Source organism: Alexandromys fortis, unplaced genomic scaffold (assembly GCF_014885135.2).
Source record: "Alexandromys fortis isolate MF-2015 unplaced genomic scaffold, M_Fortis_MF-2015_v1.1 scaffold_164, whole genome shotgun sequence".
NCBI lineage: Eukaryota > Metazoa > Chordata > Mammalia > Rodentia > Cricetidae > Alexandromys > Alexandromys fortis.
The window spans coordinates 550,107-556,719 of record NW_026068047.1 but is presented as its reverse complement, the minus strand read 5'-3'; positions in this window follow the sequence as shown (position 1 = coordinate 556,719).

The window sequence follows — 6,613 nt, the reverse complement described above, 5'->3', positions numbered from 1 at the left end:
AAAAAAAAAAAAACAGAGAAAATTAAAAAGCATCTGTTGAGGAAAATGGAAGAAAGAACTACTTGGGGATAAAAGCTAAGGTGACGACCATAACCAAAAGTCTTCCAGGGGCTGCCTACAATTGCTGTGACCCTGCCACGGCAACTTTAGTGACCTGTGGTGGCATTATATCATCATTTAAATCTTAAATAGTCCAAGTTTAACCGCCTGTGCCTGAAGAGTTAATCCCAGTGCTCTGAACAGTGGTGTGACTTTCTCTAATGGACAGCATCCAGGAACAGCTTTCCACCACAGGACTGCGAAATCACCTCTGACTGATTTAAAATGAAGGAGACGTAAGGTACTAAGAGGGAAAAAAGTTCACATTTTCATAACTTTTTTTTTTCATCATGGGCATTATTCTGGTGTGTAGCCAAGCACCAATCAGTTCTGGGTAGTGCCTACATTCCAAACCAACTCTGCAAGAATATATTAGCTTATGAACAATAAACTATTGTAATGTTCCTTTGTCTCAACGTCAGCCCTTGAAGAATAGCACATCACTTGTTCTCTTGATTATTTGCTCATAGACCTGGAGTGTTTGATTTATATGCTTGAATATTTCCACATCGAAAAATATTTTGGTGTGGTGTGTTATAATCAAGTTTTAATCTTCTAGCGGGATGATACAGGGGAAATACTTAATCCATCAAAAATAACTCCAAACCATGTGCTTTTCCAATCACCCCCACCCCAAATGGCATATAGTTTCCATCATGTTTGGATTGTAAACGGCTTTGCAATTTATGGCCACTGGCTCCTTTCCAGCTCCTTGAGCTGGCCATGCTGTACTATTGCCATCTTGCAAACGTTGCCTGGCAGGATTTCACAGGGGTATCCATGGGTTCAGATTAGTAGGAGTAACGAATTTACTAAGTAATAGAAATCAGTCCTAAACTTCTATCCCTAGTGCCTTGATAATTCATCACAAGTCTAGTTTTGAATGGAAAGAGAAACCTGATCGAAAGAGAAAAGAACATCAAAGTAAGAGTTCACCTAGAACTGGGTGTTTTGCATACATTTATACATTTAAATTTAGGAATTATCACACAGAGAAAAAGAACGGTTGCATGACTTACACAAACACTCATCTGGGATTAGATTCCAGGTAGGTCTGATTCATGAGCCCATGATCATTTTACTCCATTACAATGATTTTTTTCTTTTAAATTGGCATGTATTCATTTTTTACAGTGATGGATCTCATAGAAACAATTCCTTTTAAATATACAATGTATTTTGGCCACATCCACCCCTTTACACACTCTCCTTTTACTCCACATTCCCTACTTCTGGTCATCTTCTTCCCTCCCCTGCCTTCTCCCAGTCTCCCTTTTGTGCTTCCAAGTTATGTGTGTGTGTGTGTGTGTGTGTGTGTGTGTGTGTGTGTGTGTATGCGTGTGTGTGCATGTGTGTTTTTTAATAAAATCCTGGATCCATGAATCAGAGAAAATATTCAGAATATATTTGTGTTTCTGAGTCTGGGTTATTTAATTTACCACGATTATCTCTAGTTGAATCCATTTCTCCGTCAAATGACATAATTTTGTTCTTCTTGATGACTGAATACAACACCATTCTGTATGTGCGCCCTATTTTTCTTTACCCATTCATCTGTTAACAGACATCTAATCTGGTGCCATAATTAGATTTTTGCTGTTAGTGCTGTAGTAACATGAATGTGCAAGCATCTCTGTGTTTGTTGGTATTGAGTCATTTGGGTATTTACCTGAGAGTGGTATAGCTAGACCATATGGTAGCTCTAGTCTTAGCTGTCTGAGGAACTTCCATGCTAATTTTCATAATTGCTGGACCAGTTTACATCCCCACCAATAGTGGATAGACTGCCAGCATTTGTTTCTTAAAAGTAGCCATTTTGACTGAGATGACATAGAATCTAAGTATATACTAAATCCCATTTCCACAATGGCTAGGGAAGTTGAACATTTTTCAACTGTCATTTGGCTGCTTATACTTCATCTTTTGAGAACTATTTGTTCATTGGCCTATTTATTAATTGCATTGTTTAGTTGTCTATATTTCCTTTGTAGTTCCTTATATAGTATGGATATTTTCTGTAACCTTAAATCAGTAATTATTTAAAAACCAGAATAGCCAGAATAAATAGCTCTTGAAGTCTGTTTAATCAGATTTTCATTGAAAACTTAATCTCTTTCATATGCACTCCTAAATTTCTCCACTGAATATACCAGTTAGGTATACATTCGCTCTCCCAAGACAATAAGGAAACATGCCTTTCCCTGGGCCACCTAAACATATTATATAGAAATAAATAAGTTCTAATAATGCTCCAAATTTAAATTCAATCCATATATTGAATTTTGAAGAACGAAAAGCGTATTTTATAGTACATTAAATAACTAAAATTGTAGAAAATTATCAGTAAATTTTCCAACTAAGATAGTTCTTCCCGGTGTAAGGAGTAACTTATTATTCATATTGTTGAGAATGATTGCCTTGTCTCAGTTCTATCTGTAGAATGTGCACATAGATATTGTTGAATATAAAATATGTACAGCATTTAACCCCCTAGCATCATTCATCTTTGAAGATGCAAAGTAACCACCCCTTCACAGATTCCTTTCCGATAATTTAATATTATATATATAAAATATTTATATAATATATATTAAAGAAAAAGAAGCATTTGCTATCCAATAGGACAGCTTTCTCTCTAAAGTATAATTGTCTTCAAATTATTTTTTATTTTTTAACCATGAAAAAACGAATATACTTTTGTGAATAAATATCTTGAAAATATCTTTATTTCTTAATAAATCCTTCCAAGTTTTCCAGAGATAAGTCTTCTTCCCTTTTATATCTTACCTCAGGGAAAATATATCAAAAATAATTCAAGAGACAGTGCATGACTGGAGGTTTCAAGTCTTTGAGATAAACAAATCAATGCCACCACTCACAACCCATGCAAACTCATGTGAGCTACATAATCTCCCTAAGGATCAAATGTTTTCATTTCTGAGGAGCTCTCAGAACTATCTACACAGAATAATTATATGAGTTCTGTCATGTCTGTGATCATATCTATTTATTGCCTGTTAGTCAACAATGGCCATGATTAGATCTTAATTTCCAGTAAATAAAATTCATTCATATGAAAACTTAGAAATTCTAGAAGATACAGTCATGTAAACATTTTAATGTCATTATCAAACCTAGAGTACAGGTTGAGCAGCCTTTATCCAAAATCACTAGACTAGAAATGAATGCTTCAGGTTTTAAGTATCTTCCTCCAGACTTTAGAACATTTGCATATGCATAATGAGATTGTATAATGGGTTTCAAGCTAAGCATGAAATTCCTTTTTAAATACATTAGTAGCCTAAATGTAGTCTTATACATTCTTGGTTTGACTGCATTTGAATTATGACCACCAATCATATGAAACCTCAAGGGGGAATTTTCTGCTCACAGCATTGTGTTGGTACTCAAAAATATCTGATTTGGGTGTATTTTGGATTTTTTTTTTTTGTTAGGAACATTCAAGTCATATCATGACTTCTGTAGAAACAACATTTGGAGCAATCTTTAGGACTCTTGTTGACAGACTGAGACCATGAACAGCCCCCATCCACATAACATGAACTCAGGACATGAACAGCCGCCGTCCATATAATCTGAACTTGGGACAGCACTGATCTTATATGCCAGAAATGTCATCACTTTCCTGCCAAATCATTACCTTTTCTTTCATCAGCCAATTAAATCACATTTACTAAGGACTAGGCTTAGTGTTCTGAGAGTAGAAAAACTTCATGTGACTTAGACTTGATGCTAGAGGATTTGGGATCATTGTGGAGTTCAGAACCCTGCCAAAGAAGCAGAGATTATAGCTTAACACAGGGGATTATTTAGTGTAAAGCTGGAAGATATAAGGAATTTCAAAGAACAGAAATAACTGTAGGTGTAAAAACAAGAACAAATTCTTTATGTCCTCTCCCTCCACATTGACTGCTCTACCTTTCATAGGTGGTACTCTGAGAGTCAGCAGTCTACGAGGTGGGATTGCAGTTTGTTCCATTTGGGTCCTGAGAGATTAAAATCTAGAAGAGCCTGAGCAGACATTCTCTAGACAACTTTCAGAGACAAGAGAAAATCAAAAAGACTGTGCCTGAACTCTCAACAAAACTGATATGTACAACCAACATTCCTACCCAACTACTTGTATACACCATTCAGCATTCCCTCTAACTTCATATTCAGCCAGGCTGAGCAGACAAAAGGGATCTGCATAAATAGTGCCAGATTCACTTGAAAATAGCCTATGGTAGTTTTAATCACACATCAGAACACTGTTTTTGTTCATTAAACATGTAGACAACTCCTCTCTCTAGTTCCTCTTCAAATGGCAGTGTGTATACATTATAATTTTCTGTAGTCCAAGCTGGGCACCATTTGGTAGCACAGGCAATCATCTGACTGCTCCTCTCTGTGTCTCTGGAACTTCCACCTTCTGAAACAGCAGGTGCCACCTAAAGGGAGAAGAGGAATGGAGGTTTTAGAAGAGGAGGAAATGGCATCATTACAGTTCGGCAGGGAAGCCTTCAGTTTGGGCTTGCTCATAATGTGTTGATGTGGTTCTTGTTGGAAATTTCATTTTTAAAGATGTATTTATTCATTATTTGTGTGTGTGTGTGTGGGAGAGAGAGAGAGAGAGAGAGAGAGAGAGAGAGAGAGAGAGAGGGAGGAAAGGAGGGAAGGAGGGAGGGAGGGCAGGGAGAAAGAAAAGCAGGGGAGGGAGAAAGGAAAGGAGTGGAGGGAGGGAGGGAAGGAGGGATGAGGAGAGGGAAAGAGAGATGCACAGTATGTATTGAGAAAGAAAAGGCAGCACTGGGTACCCTCCTCTGTCATTCTATTTCTCTGAGTCAGGGCCTCATCTCTGACTCTTGGGCTTGTGTTCTCCTGGCTAAGTTGAAAGAGCAAACTCCAGTGATACCCTATCTTCATTGGAGTTGGGTGGCAGGCGCTTGTGGGACACCCATCTTATCCTCCTGATTTCAGACTAAAGTGCTCTTAAGCCCTGAACTCTCTTCAGCTGCTTTGAGATTTCCTACTCTTCAGTAATCCAGTTACACACTGTGCAAAGATTTAGCTGCCATTTTCACTACAAAATGGAAAGTCGCTCGAAGAGTTATGTAATGACCTAGTGACCCAGAGAGAAAGAATAGCAGGGAAGGAAAGAGAAAATAAAAAACCTATCTGACAAAATTGAGAAAGGAGGAAGTGACCAACAGAACTTAGAGAAGTCTTAAATTTTCAGTGAGAATGGTATAATAATAACCAACCACCTCCTCCAAGTTGATTTTCATGTCCTTGTATTTCATAGTCCCTCTAAGGAAATATCCAATCTTTAAGCATTTCTGAACACTAGCATAGAAGTAGGATTGGGTTTTTAGGGGTCAAAAACTAAATACATGACATAGAGAAAGCAACTAATGTATTAGTCAGGTTTTGTCTATGACAAATAGTGGAGAGAAACATAATAAGAGAGAGAATTTACTTTTGCTCATGGTTTGAGAGGTACCAGTCCAATTTCAGTTGGAACTGAGCTTGAGATGAGACAGAATATTGTGGGCGTGGGAGGATGTGGAATGGGTGGCTGCTTAGCTGTGGCAGCCAGGAAGTGGAGTGACAGAAACAAGGTACCTTTTCTTCCAGGATATGCCCTGAGTACTTCCAAGTAGGTTTCACCCTCTGTTTTCCACACCTCCTAATAATGTGATTGCATTGAAAACCCAGCAGGGAATTAAGTAGAACACTCAAAACCAAAGCATTTCCTCAAATCCCATGAGTTGGCAATCCCCTCCCTGAAGCATGAGCCTGTAAGGAACTTTCATATATAAACCATAACACCAACGGTCAAAGAGAAAGATTGAACCAAAAGAGAAAAGTAAATGGCACGCAGCATAAGCCTCTGGGAAGGCTCCCAGATTTAAAACAGGTTTGCGAGGTGCCCAGTTATGATGTATTATAACCTATATTTTAAAATATTGTGCAATTTCTACTTAAAGAAAAACATACTTAAGGAAATTAATATGAACAATGGCCCACACCTACTAAGTTCACCTAGCAAATGTTTTTATTACTGTGTGAGAAAGCTAACAACTCAATCTGTACTAGTCATTGTCAGTGTAGGACGACTGTGAGGCACAAGCTGGACAGTATACTAACTGGAGAGCTGGTTTTACCACTGCAAAAACGTCATTAGATTTTGTATTTGTTTGAATACAGACAGGGCTCCTAAAATGGGAACATATTAGGTTGCAGTTTTAGACCCCACTATTCAGTACTTAGTGAATTATTTATTCTTATTTCCCTTTTACTCATTTGACAATAGTCACCATATTCTGGTGTTTGAATCAGATGCCACGGTCTTGCATTCTGCCTCCATGAAGCTCCTCAAATAGCAGCATCCAGGAGAGTGGGGATGCCGTGCAGCAGTAGAGTTCATTCACAGCAACCTCTTTGCCCACCTGCTCTCCCTACGACTGCATGCTAGTGGCTCCCAGCTCTCAGCTCCCTGTCACAGCCATCA